This window comes from Anomalospiza imberbis, chromosome 2 (genome assembly GCF_031753505.1).
Source record: "Anomalospiza imberbis isolate Cuckoo-Finch-1a 21T00152 chromosome 2, ASM3175350v1, whole genome shotgun sequence".
Classification (NCBI taxonomy): domain Eukaryota; kingdom Metazoa; phylum Chordata; class Aves; order Passeriformes; family Viduidae; genus Anomalospiza; species Anomalospiza imberbis.
In genome coordinates, this window is record NC_089682.1 from 50,286,589 (window position 1) to 50,306,712 (window position 20,124).

Below are 20,124 nucleotides of genomic sequence, written 5' to 3' on the forward strand. Positions count from 1 at the left end.
GTAGAAGTTAAGTAGATGAGCCCAGTAGGTTGCTGTTTTACAGCTAGAATACAGTAATGTGATGACCTTTCCTTTTCCTGGATTTTTGAAGCACTTCTCTGTTGATTTTCAAGAGTGTTTTCTATTTAGGATAGACATTTTTCTTTCTGTACAGATGGGTAAAGACTGAAAAAAGGATTGAAGGCCTAGGCATGAAGTCAAAAGTAGACTTAAGAACGTGTATATTCATCTGTCTTTTAATTAATTCTCAGTAAGATGCTGGTCCTCACCACCTTGATTTTGCTGAAATTAAATATTTTTTTGCAAAGTACACAATTGTATTTGTTTCATTTTATTCAGTTTTTCAATTTTCATATATAAGGGTAAAACCAGAAAAGTAATTCTTAAGTGGAAAGCAGGAAGATTTTTTTTTCTTAAAAACAGTTTTAATAATTTGAGAGCAAAGAGTTCACCACCAAAAAGCTGTTCTTACTGAAAATCATAATATCACATATGAAGAAGCTAGAGAAACTTCAATTGATGTTTATGTGTGTGTGACAATTACCCATGCCTTTCCACTATGCCTCAAATAAATTGCTTCTTGAACCATATTTCTTCAGCTCTCCCATCCAGGCTTCATGTGAAGTCTTCACTAAGCAAACACATGAAATTCAAAGCCAGCTCCAGCTAAAAAGAAATCAGATGTCAAGCACAACTGAGAAGATGATATGGACACCTGACTTATTTTATTTTGGACTGACCAGATATTTGAATATTCTGTGGCTGAAGAGAAAAGCCACAGAAACTCAAATGCCCTTTTTAATGTCAAATTTTGGACCCTCAGGGAATCCCCTGCTGTTCTTTGCAGACTAAACAAGTTCTCAACAATACAGTCCAAGTGACAGAAACTGTAGACAAAGGCTTTTTTAGTAAGCCTTGTTTCAAGCCCACAACATCAGATGCTCGTTTCTTGAAACTAACCCACCTTGACAGTTGTCCACACCACAGCAGCATAAATTGCAACCATCTAGCTCGGTGCCAGAGCTGCTTTCCGTGAAATGTGCCACAAGGCTTTGTCAGGTATATGGAGTGAAGTACCAGAGATGTGCTGTCCTGCTTTGCCCTCTTGCTCTCTGCTTTCAAGATTGCTCTAGAAAAAATGCGTACAAGGAAGGAGTATGAGCTGCTGGTTACCACCAGGCACAGTTGATATCAGGAACCTGGGATTTTATCTTCAACTTTGTCTTGCCCTCTCTGGTTTAGGTTTAAGCCCAGAAAAAGTCGGAATTTCTGCTCTTGAAAGCATGAGGAAGACACGTGAGAAGGTGCTTTATTCTGCATCCCATGTAGCATTTCAACCGTTCAATAGAAAATCACATGATTTACTTCTAAATGTTGTGATGGATATTTGCCAGCTGTGATTCAGTTAGCCTCAGATAGAAAGTTTAACAACTATACTGCCTGTTCAGCATCATGAGCCTACCAAATATTAGGGGCCCATCATTTTCTGTCCCCCTCGAAGCAGCACAGTTCTTCTACAGAAGCCTGAGCATATCAAACTGCAGACTTCCCCCATTGCTCTTTATTGTTCCTCACATCGTTAATGACAAAAATGACATAGCAAAATACATCCATGTTATTTGTCTTTAAAAACTCTATTCCTCTTAATCTGCAAAAGTAGGAAAATTCATATCCAGACTTCAACATGCTTTATTTCAAACTCTGAGAGAATATTGCCAAAGGTTATGTCATCTTTAGCTTACTTCCCCTATGAAACAGTGACTAGATACTGATTAAACTGAACACTTTCCCCTCACCACATAGCACTGGTGTACAGCTATAACTACTCCTGCTAATCTAGTAAGAGAAGTTATTTATTATTTTTAAAACAAGTACAAACACACACCTGAAACCAGATATTTTCACTGTTATCTTTCACCTGTTTCTATATGGCACAGGTTAAAGTGAGAATTTGGTGCCCTCCACATGGCCCTATTGTACTATGGGCATTGATGGTGAATCCTTACACAGTGAAAAAAGGACTGTTCAGCTACTTAAACTTAGTAACTCTACAGGCAGGCATTAGTTCAAAACTGTGGCAGAAATTGCTACATATTTTGTTTACAAAATTACTTAATAATTTTAAAGACAAGAGCGAAGATTTGATTCTTGTTCAAGTCTGGTCCATCACACTTTCTCGTTTTAGCAAGTTACTCAGATTTGCTTACATTTCATTTTAGCAATTACTTTCTAAGAAATACCAATTTGAAGATATTTCTCCAGCTTCAGCAGTAAATACAGTTACTCTGTTCTGATGTGAACTGCAAGATAAAAAATCAGGTTCCTTATTATTTGAGCAGCAAAGAAACTGGAAGCCAGTATCTATGTCATGCTGTCCCCTTTATTGAATAACCCTTGTTTCTGAGACACTCGAGGGCCCAAACAGGAGGCTGGTTGTTGGGCTTTTCCTTACAGCTTCTGGTTGCTTTTAGTCAGATCTTGGGCTCACAGCGCTGGGCTGCCCATGTCCATTGAGCTACATTCTTGACTGCTGGCTCCTTCCCATGCCTGTTTCTATGGCACTTCCTCGTCCCCCTCCCACCTGCATCTCTGCTCATAACAACACTAAATGAGAACCTTTGTTTGGGCTCGGGACAGGATCAGGCTTTTTGATAGAGCTGCCTTTTTTTCCTAACATGTGGAAAGTAAACACTACATACCCCAGCTTTAAGCAAATGTTAAGCTTCACCTATAACAGCATTAATACTTACAGCTTCGTTGCGCACAAATCAATCTAAAGAGCAGCTCCTTCCACCACATCCTGCCTTTGATTTCAAAAATGATGTTTCTGGATTGCATCTGTGCATTGCTGTATTGATATACCCAATCAATCTTTGCCACTCAGATTCTCGCTATAATTAAGACCCTCAAAAGAAAGCTGAATGAATAAAGCATCCCAATGGCAAAAGTCTTAGGTATTCTAGCAATAAACACAATGTAAAAAATTATAAAACTAGCCTGTGATGTGGCTGGGAAAGAAAATGTTTAAGAACATCACAGAGTGAATGAATACTCATCTACTGAATAGAATGCTGCTGAACCCACTTTCTGGCTACCTTCAAATGTTTGGAGTTAAGAGCCCTCTTAGTAGTATTTCATGCAAAGACAAATGTAGACACCACAGTGAAGAACATCAAACTAATTATCTGAGTTGGTCTGTGTAACTCTAGACCACAATAGCTTATAATCAGAAACAGTGACTGAAGAGGTTTGACTGGACAGATCAGAAGGTTCCTCCTCAGATCTCAGCATTTAACATTGTCATAGGCAACAAGAGGTTCATCCTTCCCCATCAATGCCTTCTGTGGACAGAGGAACTGTGCTTTAACCCACAGTTTAAGCACACAGCAACAGAGACCCATTTTGTCCTTGATTTGCAATCCAATTACAGGTTAAACAAAACACTGAACAGTAACCCCAGAATATGCCTCTCCATCTGCCATTGCAGAGCATCAGAATGGAAATTCCCAGGCCATCCTCACAAGAGCATTATTCCACTGTATGGATTTGTTTGTTTAACCTCTTTTTATTCTCCAACTAGCTTTGAGGTTGAACAACAGGCTCTGGAATGACTCCCCTAGGGACAGTGGCTGACCCTCACAATCTGTCAACCATCTGCTGAAAGTAAATTTAGGGAAAATATGCCCATACAGTCCTGGCTGGCAAAGAACCACACAGAAAATAAGCAATTCAAACCAAACTGAAAAGGTGGCCAAGGAGCCATTGCATTACCTTGGTTTTATAGCGAGGACTTTGCAATACATCAACATAGCTATAATAAAATCCTGATTCCTAATGTGGGAATCATAAAACAAGCAAAAGTATTCCCGGGGTTTTTTGGGGGGGGTTTTGTTTGTTTGTTTGTTTTTTCCCCAAAGCAGAACACCGTGGTTTTTCTCCTTTCAGTTCATTTAAAATGGATGTCATTATACATAGTCAAGTCTTGGCCACTATAACTACACCCAAAGGAATTGAGGAAGATCATTGAGTGGAGTGGCAAGACAGAAGGTAATCAGACCAGAACCATATTACTCTCCCGTGACATCTGATGGAGCCATAACAGCAGTTCGGATGCTAGATAACATGAATATTCATCTTTGTGATTTACAAGTTACACTGTGACTTTGGAGTGACACTTCTAATGTGTCCTTGTGGTACCTCTGTGACATTCTGGGGAATGAGCAATGTCAGAACTCTGACATGAAGTATCACCGACTTTATTATTATTATTATTATCATCATCATTATCTCTTATTTTGAATCAGCCCCTGCAGTTGGAAGAAGATGCAAACAATGGGCCTGAATAGTAAAGAGACATATAGCAGATTTGTAAAAGAAGTCAATAGAATGCTGTTACCTCAAACTATTTTCCCAAAGAAGCTGTGACCTGCATGTATGAGGCTCTAGTAACAAAAGCAGTGGTTTCTACAATGAAAACATTTACACCAGAAAGTGTCAATTTCAGTTCAGAGGCAGATAGGACAAATATAATAACTGTCCTGAGCTTCTAAGAGAAGTTTTTTAGAGAGAAAACTTACAGAGGCAGGTTGAGCTGGCAGAGGTTCATCTTGGCCACATCTTGCAGATGTAGTGCTCCATTACAGAACCTCTGTTTGCCTGGATTTTTTTTCTTGAATAAATAGCACATCCATAAAAATTAACACTCACATTACAGTGTGCATGTCAAGTTTGGATACTTTCTATATGGAGTTCAGAACATTCTATGAAAAATCAGGCTGCCAAGGGAGATCTGCTTGTCTTCCTACTTCAAAGGAAGAAAAACAGTAAAATCCCAGTCTCTTTAGCATCTTTCAGACACTGATAGAGAGCTATCAAGGAGTCACACTAATACAATGAGCTAAAGACCTGACATTTTAGTTCCCTGGGATTATTACTGGAAGGGGAGACGTTCTGAATTCCTGCACGCTTTCTTTTGGCCTAATGCTAATTAAGAGAAGCACTTAAAGTGCTTCGGGAAAAAACATGGACGAGCTACAGAAAAGTGGACTTCCTCTATGTAGTATTTCTTTTATCAGCAGTAGTATTTCTTTTATCAGTATTTCTTTTAGTGCTGTTAGCCCATCTGCTTGGCAGCACTTTCTTCAAACACTCATCAAATTCCCCAAACCTCATTTTGCCCAGTTTCTTCACAAAATCCTTCATCCCTTGGAGCAAACTGATCAATTGCAAACTCGAAACTGTCATTTCTCCTTCCCCTTTTCTATTTAATGTCCATGAAGTAGCAACCAGCCAACAGCCAGGAAGCACATATGCTCTGGGATCTTGATAACCAGCTTTATTTTCTGGGAAATGTCATCCTATGTGAGGCTAAACTCAAATATTTAAAAGCAAGGTCACATCTGGAACTTTAGGCCAAATGAAAGGGCAAAAAGAAAACACAATCACAGAATTTCCTGAGCTGGAAGAGACCCACAAATATCACTGAAGTCCATCTCCTTTTGGACATTCTCCCAAACAAACCACAGCATGGGTCTTGTCTAGGGAGTCTGGGTACTCTCCAGACTGATAGAACAATAATTGGCAGGTACAGGAACAGCAGACCTTTTTCTGTGCATCTGTCAAATGAATTCTGAAATGGATGCTCACTTTGGTTTAGGTAAGAAACTGTTAATAATGATTTTAAAATAATTAAATTACTTAATTATAATAATTATAATTATTTAAATAATTATTTAATTGTAATAATTTCATTATTTTAAAATAATTATTCTTTGGTTAGTTGCTCCACAGACAGCAAGATACCAGAGGTGAGGATTAATTGTCTTTCTTGACTTTCTGACCAGAGTATCAGTAGAAGTAGCTCAAGGCAGTAACATACTGCCTAATTCATAGCTGTGCAACATTGTTTTTGAATCAAATCAGGTCCAATTATGCAATGAAAAAACTCAGTGTCCTTTGGCTGTTTCTTTCCTCTACCTCCTAGTTAGGCTAACCAGACTTGTCTTTTTCGACAAAGTTTAATCAGCAAGATGCCAAATACAAACCCCTGTTGTTCCAAACCCTCTTCTACACACAGAAATAACATCCTACGTTTTTAGGAGAGACTCAGTCAGGGCCTGGTGTACAAGCAACAGATTTTCTGTGATTAGACAGTGACAGATAACAGTCCAGGAAATCAATGCTGCCTCCAGGAAAATAAAATTTTCTAATTGAAGAGTAAACTCTGCTTTCTCTCCAGGGTGTGGGATCCATACTCTCAAGCAAAGAAACAAACCAGCTTAGAATGAGAAACAGTTATCAGGCTATATACTGAGTATCTGTGCTGTTTTGGAATTTAGAGGTTGTACAAACAAAGTGTTTGCAAGTATTTGCCAGCACTGTCAGTATTAGAGAATTGTGCTCGCAAATGCTTTATCAAACAGAATCTGAGCTGTAAGGGTTTTGCTAATGCAGGGCCTCAGCTGGACAGCTCAGCATCTTCAGATTTTTACAGCACATTTAGAAGATCTGTGATAATGTTCCCCTCATAATCTTAACTGTCATAGAGAGCATTTTCAAAAGCATCTATATTTAAAGAGGGCACACACAGACAGCAGGACACTGAAGAATGAAGGTGCTTGAGCTCTGTCTCAGCTCTCTTTAGTTGCCAGTTTCCTCTCTACCACAAGTCACCCAGCACCACTGTCCCTGAGCTCTCCTGCTCCTTTCCGTCCCTGGCACCCAGCTGGTATTGGCAGCCAGCAGTGCCCTGCAGAGAGAGCAGTCCCAACTCTGTGCTCCCAGCTGTCTCCCAGTACAGTACAGCCTGCACCACCTGTACTTTTTGCTGGAATCCCAACAGCTGGGTCCCAGTCTGTTGTCTGCAGAGGAAAAGGATGCTTTCCTCACTCAGTGCAGTTCAAGATTACAGAGATGCTTCTGCCTCTGTGCCTAAGCAAATTACTTATTTTCCTTCTTACAGGCAACACATTGCCAAATAATATAAGCTTCGCACTCCCCCTGCGCTGCAGCCTGTATTACACATCACATGCTGCCACAGGCCCTGCCATCCTGAACCCTGCCTCTGTATGAAAGCAAGGCCATCTTCCAGAAGATACTTAGAGAGAAAGTAAAACACAGCATGCTTATGAGTTTCTCTCTGCTTCTGTCCCTCCCCAAGTGCCTGTGCTGCAGGGCACATTAGGATCTTATTTCATACAGACCTGTAAGGCATCTTTCAATGTGATCTTTGGTCACTGCTCACTTCCCAAGCCAAAATGGATCTGAACCAGCAATTTATCAACAAAGTGTAGCTTTAGGCATTCTGCAGCCACCTCCTCTTTGTTCTAATCTGTCATCAATTCAGAATTGACAACTAGAGAGAAAAAAATCATTAGCTGACCAAATAAAAGGGTAGAAAGAGCTAATCTTATCAGTCTGAACACTATGCAAGGATTTATTAATAAACTTGCCATTGAAATTTCACTCATATGAATGCTAATGTAAGTTATTTGTATATGTCTGTGCATCAAAACAGAATAAAGACCCATCATGTTATATTTAATAACATTATTATAACCCCAATCATAAAGTAAGCATTTGGTGGTCATAAAGTGTTTGTTGAAGTTTTGAATACTATATTTATAAAATACTATGTTTATAGAATTTTTAGTAATAGCTACTGTGAGTTTTTAATAAAATAGTCAAGAGGACTGTTCTTATCCAGCCATTATCAGTGTTTAGAACTAGAAACCTGCAGATTCAAAAATCACATTTAGAAACAGGGCATTATTTCCAGTAAAACCACCACAGTACATTCCTGCTACAGCAATAGCAACAATGTCATACTTGGAACAGGAAATCCAGACTTAGTTTTAGCTTCTCTGTGTTGGCCAGCAATGAGTGAAGAAAACTCCAGAGTTCCAGGAAGAAGAAAAACCTTCACTTCAGCCACCTAAAGTGAGCTCTGAGTATTGGTCTTGCAATGTCTGCACACCATCACTATGCTTATTTAATGCCATATTTGCTACAAAGCATAGAATAGTTTGGGTTTGAAAGGAACTTAAATATCATCTAGTTCCAACTCCCTCTGCCATAGGCAGGGACACCTTCCACTACACCAGAGCCCCATCTAATTTGGCCATGAACACTCCCAAGGATGGGCATCCACAGCTTCCCTGTATAGCCTGTTCCAATGTGCCTCACCACCCTCATGGTAGAGAGTTTCTCCTGTAATCTGACGTAGGAGTAAGCTATCTAAAGGACACCAGAAGTCCCACATTTCTCAGAAGACATGGCATATAGGAAACACCCACATCCAGTACATCCCCTTAGCAGACTTGTCTTGGCTTGTAAGATAAGCATATATTCTATTTGCCATCTGTTGGAGGTGGGGCAGGTATCTTCTGTTAAGTTGGGCAGTTTTCTTATCTCTTCTAACAACGTCTCCTGCCAGGGAGATTTCTTCTGTTAATGGGCCATTGAATGACTCACTGCATGACTGATAAAGTTACATCATCCCATTGTGAGATGCTCCACCCAGAGGAGGAGCCAAGCATCCCTACCTTCATAAAATCAGCATTTTTTGGGACATCAAAACAGCCTCTTTGCTAGATTTCCAAAGGAAGACCAGACCCATCTACTCTATCACCAGACCTTCAGTGAAAGCTACACCCTTCTACAGGACCACCGCTTCAGCAGCATTTTATCTGCCACTCCAGGAGGAGCAGCCACCACTTAACTGGACTATTTCAGCACCCTGACTCCTCAGGGTGTCAAGTTTCTGACTCTATCAGTAGTTTTGTTTGTACTAATTACTTTTTTTTTTTTTTTAGTTTTTTTCCTAGTAAAGAACTGTTATTCCCATTCCAATATCTTTGCCTGAGAGCCTTTTTATTTTGAAATTGTGGTAATTCGGAGGGAGGGTTTTACCTTTTCCATTTCACGGGAGAATCTTGCCTTCCTTCACAGACTCCTATCTTTTCAAACCAAGACAAGACTACACCACTAAAATAGTGTAGCTATGCACATACAACTGTCCCCTCCCAGCAAGCACCACACTGGATTGAAACCCCAACAGTATGGTATCAGTGCCCAGGCTGCTGGCAGAAGACATGGCTGTAAAGATATTTGGCTTGTTCACCTGTGTCATGGTTCCTGAATCTGGTTTATTCCCCTGGAAAATGTTTTGAGATGCTCTGCAACTGTCAGCCTCCAGCTAATGCCAGGCATCAGTTTACCATTTGACATGCCACATTAAGCCTACAATAAGAATTACAGGGGTCACCAGGATGAGTTATTATTAATACCATCTCATTATTAGTGCTGAAATTATTGGCAGCTTCTCCATTTTTCACTAGTGCCTGTTTGCTTTGTTCCTGCTATTGATGGGCAGAATGGATTAGACTACATAAGCTTTACATCCAGCTCAAGTGATACTCTCCCGCAGACAGAAATAGGAGTCTGATTTTCCCTTTTTTGCTCAGAAAAAAATTATAACTTTGAGCCTCATGAAACCATATTATTCTTTTACATTTACAATGTGAACATCATAAAGTTAATTATTGCTGCAGAGCAGTTCAAAACCTGGTTCTAGTATATCTGTTTTATAAAAGGTCCATTTCCTGGTGGCTTTCATTAAAAAACAAAAAACAAAAAAACCAAAACAAAAAAAACCACCTTAGAATTATCAAAAGACCAAGTACTGTGGCAAGAACAAACAAAGTACCATGTGATTTCACTAAAACCTGCTTGCAGGTGAGTATGCTTGACTTTTTAAGCAAGGACTGCAGGACTGCCGCAGAATTTCTTTTTATATGCTGACGAAGCTGGTCAATGAAGTTCTTTCAAACTTGAATATTCAGAGAGGTATGTTTTACAAGATGCTTATATTTTAATTAGAAACAGTCAGGAACATCCTGACCAAGTAACAGGTGCCCCCTCCCCAGCAAAAGAAGATAAATTCAGACTTACATTCTGTCAAGTTGCTGAACTCACTTCCTTCTCCCTCTTTGGTTTTTACCCCTGCTCCCAGCTACAGAGCTTACACAGGAGAGCAGTACACCAGAAAATGTATTTTGCGTTAAAGCAAAATCTGCCTCATATTCAATGAGGCTTTACAAATGAAGTACTTTTTTCCTAATATGCCAGGTCTATGTACCTTTAGTCTGCATTGTGATACTAAGTGTCTTTATTATAATTCACAGTATTTCCTTGTGAAAAGTCCAATTTGTGATCAGACAAGTGTCCATTAGCCTTCATTCAAAACCACTGCCATAGTGATAATTTTTTATTAGACCTGTAAAACCTGCTGTTTCTGGCTCTCCTATTCCTTCAGTCCAAGCAGACATCTTCTCTTCTGTTCTGTAACACACCCAGCAGTCATTAAATTTCCATTTGAAAAGAATTAAAAAGGACTATAATTTTTATGCGATTAAATTGGACCAATTATTTCTTGAAGCCACAAGCGTATAATTTCCTATAAACACTGAAGAAAAATCAATATCCCAAGTTCATAAATTATTTATTACTACATCAGGCTGCCATTTGTTAACATAACAGAAGTACACCAATCTGGAGCTGAACGAGAACTGCAGCTTTCATTCATATAGATAAAAAAGATGCACATAAAAAAACCCAGTGAACTTAAAGAACAGTCCAAATACCAGAAGTACTCCCAACTTCCTATGCCCCTGCTTCCTGAAGACAGCTATTTCTCTATAAGAAATGCTGGGAAACAAAGTGTCTCTATATTAATAAAATGTCACACATGGTTCATGTCAGAGTTGAAATTTAACTATTTTGATGGGTTTCTTGCTAATTTTGAAGTGAGTTCCATGTACAACCTACAATTACAGTTAGTGCTTATGGAACCAAGTTTCTGAATACTGGAAGCAGTGTACAGTGTAATTTCAAAGTGTTTAAAGAGAAATCACATAATATTTCTATACTTTTTTTGTGTTGATTTTCTTAATGCCATGAAAGATGTAGCAGTATATACAATTTATCTACAAGTTTTTTGTTGGTTAGTTTTTTTTTAAACCTAGGATACTCAGTGTAGGTTTTCTCAGCTTCTGTCACAATCCACAGCATTGTCACTGCTCAATGCTCACGTGGCTCTTTTCATCTTCACATGTAACAGCAATGAGTTTTTGCAACCACCATATACATTAACATCTATTTCCATTACAGCAGAGGAAGAAGCAGCTGAAGTATTCAGAAAAATCAGGGATTCATGCAAGGTAAAGCACTCACTTTACAGTACACATCATGATGGGCTATCAAACCATTACACGTCTTGAAAAAAAGCATTTGAGACCAGTTAGAGAAGAATCACGCTGACACCCATTATCCCAGGAGCACAGGGGTGTCATTACCCCAACAGCAGTACCTGGCCGTGAAAGCACAACTGGATCAAGACCCAGCAGGTTCAGCTCCCCTTTCTGTCCTCCTCACATAGATAAATTGAACAACAGATAGTTTATTCTGTATACACCTTTGTGATGTGACCTTGGAATAAGAGTGCCTGTCTGAGTGGATATGAAAGTTGCCATGTTGCGTCCCAAATAAAGGAGGCATGGCTCAGTGTTATTAGGTCAAACACTTGTTTGTCCTGTGAAAGCCTACTCTGACCAAAGTCAAAAGCAATTTTTCTCACACATTGCTGCATCTATGTGTCTCTGGCTGGATTCAAAGTTAAAAACCAGTATGTCCAGAGAGGCTGCAATACTTTAAGTTACAGGATTTTATCTGAAATATTTCCTCTTGAAGTGCAAAAAAGTATTCTGCACTAACCTAAACATATACATTTCAGTTCATCATCCCAAGCCTGGGAACACAAGTTGTAGAATGATGTGACTATTGAACTTCATACTTACTTGTCATCCATCAAAACTTTCCAGATCCATGAATTCAAAAGGTATACGTGATGTCAGCGAATTTTCACTTTTCTTCAAAAACGAGTCAAATAAAAAATATGGACAGTTCCACCTCTTCCCCATACTGTAAAGTTCTTCAGTCAACTAAAAGCGGAAGTTTAGCACATTAATGTAAAATCAAATATTGAAAAGGTTCTCAGTATACAGATTTTTTTCTTATCTGACAAACATATCTATAACCATATTTTCTATTCATTCACTTTTGATCAAATTCAAAACAGTTATCTCTGTTTCAGTAAAATTGTCAAAGGAATAGAGATCCAAGCATTGTTTATTTCTTCAACACACTAGAAAACTCTTCAGGAGACACCTTAGTCCTGATCTTGGTAAAGGCAGGATCAGGGCTGTAAGACACTGGCAAGTCCAAATACAAGATTTCTTAACAGGGCAGAGAAAGGGAAGGAGAAAGGACTTCAGGGCTTTGTTTTTTACAGAAAAACTTCTACACCAAATTATATTGATCTGATAAATTGAAAACAAATGGAACCATTTACCTAGATGTTGTTTTCCCTAACAGCATGATATCAAGATCCAGGATCACGACAAACAGATTAATTTTAGGAGCACACTTCAGTTTCTGGACATAGGAAAGAGTTTCTTAAAAATTCTTCAGTACATAGAACAAAAGGTTTATCTAGTACAAGCTCATAGCAGTGCCTTTTTTCCAGGGCTAGCCCTTCATTTTGCTTGGCACTGAGAACAGAACGGAATTTACGAGCCATGACCAACTAATTCAGAGCCACAAGTTTGAGCAGTGTCTGTACTGCCAAGCCACGCCAGCTCCCACTGTGGAGTAATACAGCACAGAGCGAGGCAGGAGCCTGAAGCAGCTGTTACAGACACAATGGGCAGTGCAGCAAGCGAGCAGAGCTTTTCAGGGCACAGCTCTAGTAAATATCATCATTGTCCAACTAGGAATATGTTTTGAGTTTGATACACCAAGAAGTATGAGTCAACTTAGCGTAGCCAGAGTGCTGACTGAAAGCTTAAGCAAGGATTTATGTACAAAGCCAGACCCTGTTGGACGGGATCAATTCAAACAGAGGAAAGAAAAAGAGCAAAAGCCTTTTAGGCAACACTTGATGGAGGATGACCTTCTGGGACCCTGCTGATTATTTACATGATTTCTTGCCAAGAAACAAGTGATGCACTGCTCTCCAGCCAGCATTAATGATCCCTGTACACTGGCAAATTTACTTCCAGCCCCAGCCTCAGCTGCTGAATATGGTGACAAAGTACTTTGAAAAATCTTGTTTGTAACACTTTTTTTTTTAAGTAAAAAAAAAAAAAATCACTCCTTTTCAAATTTGGAAGTCTGTTTTATTAACATTTTGAAGATATAGAACTGCAAGTAGTCTGCTTTTTTTAATAATCCTCAACTTTATGACTGGGCCTGTGCTTAGAGCTGGATATAAGCTAAAATCTCTTAACTATACCCTGATCCAGCGAAGCAGGTCAGCACAAGTATACAGCAATGAATAACACAAAATTTAATTATACCAATCATTCCAAGCAAAGAAAAAGCCTCCAGGACCTTAATCCAGGTTGGAGTTTTTTTTTATTTTCTTTTTATTTCTGCCATCCTTACTCTCCCTCTAAAACTTTATATTCTTGCACAGGTAGATTAACACTCAACACATCTTGACATGGATTTTTAGAGGTTTCATAAATAATTAATAAATAAAACAAGTTTTCCCCTGATCTTTACCCAGGTTAGTTTTCAGCCTGTCTTTATAAGAGAGGTGCTCCATCTCTCAGATCATCTTTGTGACCCTTCTCTGGACCCTTTCTGACAGGTCCTCTTCTTTCCTGTGCTGGGAACCCCAGAACTGGATAGCTTGGCAACAACATCAGCCTTCAGCCTACCCTGAAGCGATGTATGTCATTAGGTTCCATAGACTAGTGGCTAATCAGCTGCATTGAATGGTCCCAAACCTGCTCTTCATTTATAGTGGGAGTGACTTCATTCCCCTCACACCCACTCAGAGGATAACAGACTTGAGGAAAGTCTGACTTACAGTGAAGACTGAGGAAAAGACGTTATTGAGTACTGCAGCCTTCTACATATCAGTCACACCAGATCACTCTTCTTGCTTACTGGGGAGGAAGGAGGAGGGGAAAGCAGGGGGGTACACTCTCCTTGGCCTTTTTTTCTGACCTATGTATTTACAGAATCCTTTCTTGTTAATCTCCACATCCCTTGCCAAGTCCTGTTCCAGTTTTGTCTTTGCTTTCCTGACTATCCCTACAATTCAAACTAATTCCTGTACTCTCCCCAGGTCATCTGTGCCTTCTTCTGCTGGCTATGCATTTCCTCCTTCCTGTTCAGTCTGAGAGTAAGATCCTTGCTCACTTATCTCACTTTCCAGCCTGCTTTGCTTGATTTCCTACACGCTGGGGTAGGGAACCCTTGACTCTCAGAAAAGTGGCCTGAAAGAGACATTAGCTCTGATCAGCCCCTCTGATCTCAGGGACAGCTACCCAAGAGATCTTATTTACCTACCCTCTCAATAAATAAATAGCTGGAATTTCACCCTTTCAATGTTCAGGGTCTTGACAGTGCTCCAAGAGATCACAAATTCAATTAGGGCAAGGTTGTTGCAGCCCAGTCTGTCATCAATCTTAACTCTTTTAATGATCTCATCCCCATTAGTAAGCCCCAGATCCAGCAAGTACTCATTTCTGGTTGTTTCATCCCATACCTGGACCAAGACACTGTCCTCTACACATTGCAGGGGTCCCATGGACTGCTTGCAGCTAGCAGTATTGCTTTCCCAGAAGATGTCAAGATGGTTTAGTTGGCGCTCTCAGCCTTCAGAAGGCCTGTTTTGGTGTAGGCATCCGCCCAGGGAGGCTGTGTCCTGTCTGGATTTCAGTCTCAGCCAGGCAGTTGGGATGAGTAGACACCATTTCTGTTGCCAAAAATAGGCTGCTTCTTGTTGACCCCTCAAGAGGATGGAGTGACCCCTCCTCTGAGCCCTTCCTTAGTAGCAAACATGCAAACTGATGCACCACATCCTTTTTGCCCTTCTCTGGGTGCCCTGCTCACTCCACTGATGGCAGTAAAGTAAGATAATGAGCAGGAAGACAAAATAGATTACTGAATTGAAATTAAAGAGAGAGCAAATTATTTTGAAGCTAAAAGATGAGTGTGAGCTGGACATCTGCTGCTTTTTTCTTCCTGCAGAAATTAATGAAATGTAGTATCAGACAGGGATAAGATAAAATTAACCCCACTTTCCTCCAAATAACAGACTATTTCTTCATGCTGCAGTCATGCTATTTGGGCAGTGTTTTTTATTTTAAAATATTTAAGTGATTTGAGGAAGAGAGGTCGTTTTAAGACTACCTGGTAACTAGCAGGATCCTGCAGGGACAACACTAAAATTTATTCTGCAAGTGTTTACCCCCCTATTGCCTAAATTTTAGCAAAATTTTATCCGTAAGCTGAGTTTTATTACAAGGAAAAAAAAAAAAAAACAAACCAAGACTGTTTATTAACAATAATTCATGCACTGCAACTCAGTGATTTACTATTCACATTTATGTTCATGCCAGGCATCCTGGGTAGTTGCTGAAAACCTCAAATCTTACAAGTTTTAATAGAAATCTATTCAAAATATTTTTGTTCCCCAACTGGGAATGGAAAGACAAAGAGGGAGAGCAATATTTAAACCCTAGTGCACAGCTTGGATAACCCAAGCAAATGAAGAGCTAGCATGTGTTAAGCCTTACTTCATGTGGTAAGGACTTCTAGTTAAATTTATCCAAATAAAAGGCACCAAAAAGTGACTATCAACATATTCCAGCCACAATGAGAAACAAACACTTCAAGACCTTAAGCAAACCAATCAAACCTGGTGTTTACCTTAGTGCTTACAAAGATTAGAAACACGCACATGCAATCCAGTCTCACTGAAAAAACCTTACAGAAATACTAATAAATCACAAAAGCACACCTCTAGAGCAGACCTCCTGTAGGGTTTGACTTTAAGAGGGACAACTGGGAGACACTGGAAAAAGTGACACCTTTATCCAATCTAACATGCTAAAGTCGATGTGGTCATACAGATTTTGGTATCCTCAGAGCTCATATTTACTCAAAGCTTGTTCGCACATCCAAAAACTCATCTCAACAGTTTTTTCCCACAGGGAGAGAATTTGGGGCTGAACTAACCACCTCTGGTGACAGACGTTTACACAAAAAATTGAGTCAAACTTACTAAAAATGAAAGATAATGCAGTAAGAGGATAAGGCTATGCTGCAGTGGATCCACCATCAGTTTCCTGCATGATCTTACTTAAGTAATTCACTGTGCCTCATTCCATCTCTAAGAACATGAGAATGAACAAATACTGGAAGCTACTCAGATATCACCAGGGGTCAGACAGCTACAAAGCTCAAAACAGCATTTGAGATAAATATCAGAAAAATTTTGAAGTAGTAAGGTCAACTACATAATTACCATCTAAACACACAGTGGAAACACCTTGTTCGGAGAAATATGTTGCCAAAACCACTTGAAGTCAAACTTGTGTCTGCTGGAATACATCTCACTGTTTCTCTGTTTGCCTTTTCTTTTAGAAAAGATTTTGCTTTAAAAGCCATCAGAAAGCAAGAACAACCAACACACCCACTTTCTCAAGTTTATGAAAACAAAAATTCTTAAAAATTATAACTCAATGATTGACACCTAACGACTTTTACAGGAACATTATTTTTAAAAAGTAGGACTGGCAGCTTTTAAAAGCTAATGTTATCACAGCAACATTCCAGTTAAAAATTGGAGCACAAAAAGAGACATGTTCTGACATTCACAGCAATCAGCAATATACAGGAAGAGGCAGAGAAAATAAAGAAGCAAAAAAAAAAAAAAAAAAAAAAAAAAAAAAAACCAAAAAAAAACCAAACAGTTGAAATTGAAATCAACTAATAACAGGAAATACGGATAAAACCACAAGATCAGTGAAGTGAGAATTGCCAAGCGATTTCTCTCAAGGAATCAAGTGACTGATTGATCACAGGTATTTCAATCTACTCTATTTTAGTTACAATTCCATCAAATGTATGATTCAAAGTGGAAAAGAAAGCATCTTGAAGGAAGCAATCTATATGAGCATAATAGATGAGGATAATTTTTATAAAAAATAAATGAAGGTAGAGGTGCCTGTGGGCTTGATTTAATTGCAGAGGGAGAAGAGTGACCATTTTCTGGAAGAGAACTTTGATGTGCTTGCAGAACTCGTGTTTTTAAAATTATCATGTGCATCATGAAAAGGGCAACAGCTGCACAGCAGTAACTTCACATGCAAATTCCTGCCTTTATTCAGTCCACGTATGCACATGCTGCTAAGAGATTTGAGCAGAAAAATATTCCTTTTGTGTCATCATATGTAGAAGGGATATAGTTTTTTGCTGTGAAAAATCTGCTTAATACCAAGAAAAATGTGCTATTTCACAAGCAAGCATCAAAACATTTAGAATTTTGTTACTGTTTTAACCTTATTGATCGAAATACACTGCTGGGTATGAGTTTACCATAAGCTGACAGGCAGGCTGAGAGCAAAATTTCTGAAAAGCCATAACATACACAAATGCAGGAAAGAGCAGCTAGTTTAAATATTTCATTGTAAAGAGAGAAATCCAGGCAAATTTATTTTACCCACAGAAAAAAGATTAATTTGGTTAGATGAGGCTCACAACACAACAGCTGCACATTTGCCTTTCCACTTTTGTCACTTAAAACTGCTAAAACTGCTATGCCAGCAATAGAAGATGCTCACCTCTCCCTGGGTAGATTTGTCCTGGTAGTTCATGACAGGCTCTGTTTTTTCTCATTGATTGTTTTCCCTGTGCTGTAGCTACAAACCAGCACCTCTTGTTCAGGGTGATATGGAAAGTGGGAATCATGACCTAAGGAACATCCTTAGTTGTTCCAGGACAAAGGACCAGGGCCAAGACTGAAAAGGCTCTGGTTACAGAACAAAAACCCAGATTTTGTCTGACATAACTGATAATCCTGTCCTTCTCTATTAGCCATGTCCTTGGTAAAAACTGTTACCAGCTTTCTTCCTTCATTCTAATTCTGTTCTGTTTCTCTTACATTTTCCTAAGTCCTCACATTCGCATCTCTTATTGGGATTTCTTCTTCTGTAAATTTTTTTCAAACCATGATAGCCCCCCATGCAGCAGTAAATGGATCAATATTTAAGATTTGAGAGGTCTGGCTAAGAAGTTTACCCTAACTAAAAACTGTGTTTTTTTTCCAACCGTCCACTGGTGAGCTGAAATAATACTGGGTGTGCAGCTCCTGCAGGCTCCACCAAGAGCCACTTGTTTATATGTCACCTTATTGTTGGATTCCTTATTAGAACTGTGGCAGCTAGAAAGCTGCTTAAGGAGCCCATCCCTACCAGAGATGGATACCTAGCTTTGTTAACACTGAAATGTTTGTTTTTCCTCAGCTCTTCCTTTTTTTTCTGGATGAGTACATAGATTGGTGCTCTGCAATCACTTGGCACAGAACAGGACAGCTGTTTTGGTCAGGGGAGATGAGGGGACACTGTTTGAGTATTCTCACTACAATCTGCACATACAGTACTGGGGAAATTAAACACCCAGGTCTCAACACCCGTAAAGCATCGTCCTCCTGAAATTTCAGTAGATCCCAGCCACAATATTCTGTGCCCTCAATTACCAAATCATCTCTTAGGAAAACCGCTCATCAGAAGGACAGTCACAAGCAATCCCCTCATCTAGGGGACTGAAAATGCATGAAAGTTGAAATTAAAAAAAATTCTTAAATAAAGTTAAATGTGGCTCCAAAAGCTTTCCTCATATTAAATGCACAAATTACCATGACATGCCATCATTCTGAATGATGATAAGCAGATGGAGAAGTTTTAAAGAGAAAATGGCAAGATTTCACAAAAATGTAAAGCCATATGTCTGCATGAAAGAAAACCCATTAAGTAGTGACTATCACAAGCACACAGCTGAAGGGAAGATATCTGTTGGTGGAGGCATTTCTGCTTTTAAATCAACAGGTTGATGATGTGTATGCCAATCTACAGATTCTCCAAGCAGAGTTGGGACTAACCTGCAAAGGTGTGAGGCACACATGCTTAGGATGAACTAAGAGGGTGAATGCCATATCAGTGTACAAACAAGAGAGCTGTTGATAGCTCCTGTCAGCAACATTTAACGTGGCAAACACTGGGACAGGGAACACAGAGGCCAAGAGGAGGAAACTGAACACCTTTGCTGCTAGATAGAGATACCCCCAAAAAATACAGTGCTCCTACATGAACAAAGATCCAAAGATTCTAATTTTAATATTCCAGGTCCAGCTGGGCTCATTAAGCTAAGACTTAATCAGCTGAGCAGACTTTTTAAGAAAAACTACACCATGAAATCACACTGCAACATGCTTAAAGACTGAGGTGCACAAAAGCAAATCAGGCAATTGAATGATCTGCAAAACCAGCATTACGATTACCAGCAGTAGACATAAAAGAAGCATCTGGCAAACCTAAACCAAAATATTGCCTGGATGGACAAGTATAATTAAAAAACAGGGCTGCATGCATACACAAAACTATCTCACTACCTATCCCCTCAACTTTTGTATCCAACCACTTTTCTGGTCCAGTACATAAACTTGCACCTGATTACCAGAGACTACTTGGGTGACTGCAGGATGGAAAAGGTTATTGCCAACACTACAGCTACCACTTTTTCACTTTTGTGCCTCATCCCATCTTTTTCACAGCACCTGCAGTGCTGCACACTAGTATGCACAGTAACAGTTATCATGAATTTATTCCTCAAACAAAAATCAAAGGTCTAAGCAGGGCCCACTGCTGTCAGTACAGTATCGGAGAACAACTCTAATCAGCTGTTTATCAAGGCCTGATTTTCTTCAAAATTTATTTTTCTAGAAGATTTTGGATTTTGTCCAATTATGTGAAAAAGTTAAATCAATGCAATTAAAAAAAGGAAGGAAGCACCCTCTAACAGAGACTGAAAAGACAAAGGAAGTCACAGATATACACCCATTTCCTAAATTAAATTTAGCAGCCTTGAAAGATTCTCAATACACAGCCCTACAGAAGGAAGGCCTTCATTTATAAAAGATGCCGAGCATACATATTAGAAGTGCATTCTGAGCTGTATGAATAAGTCATAAATAATGTAAGTCATTGAATG

The 20,124-nt window shown here is 39.2% G+C and overlaps 1 long non-coding RNA gene across 1 annotated transcript in view; it reads right to left on the bottom strand.

Moving 5' to 3' along the window:
• Window positions 1-311: 311 nt before the first annotated feature.
• The window catches only part of LOC137468808 (uncharacterized), a 30,390-nt gene continuing 10,577 nt past the window's right edge, over window positions 312-20,124 (bottom strand). Inside the window, exon 2 of the long non-coding RNA XR_010996188.1 lies at window positions 312-1,269. This is a non-coding gene — a long non-coding RNA (uncharacterized lncRNA). The remainder of the gene's footprint in view (window positions 1,270-20,124) is intronic.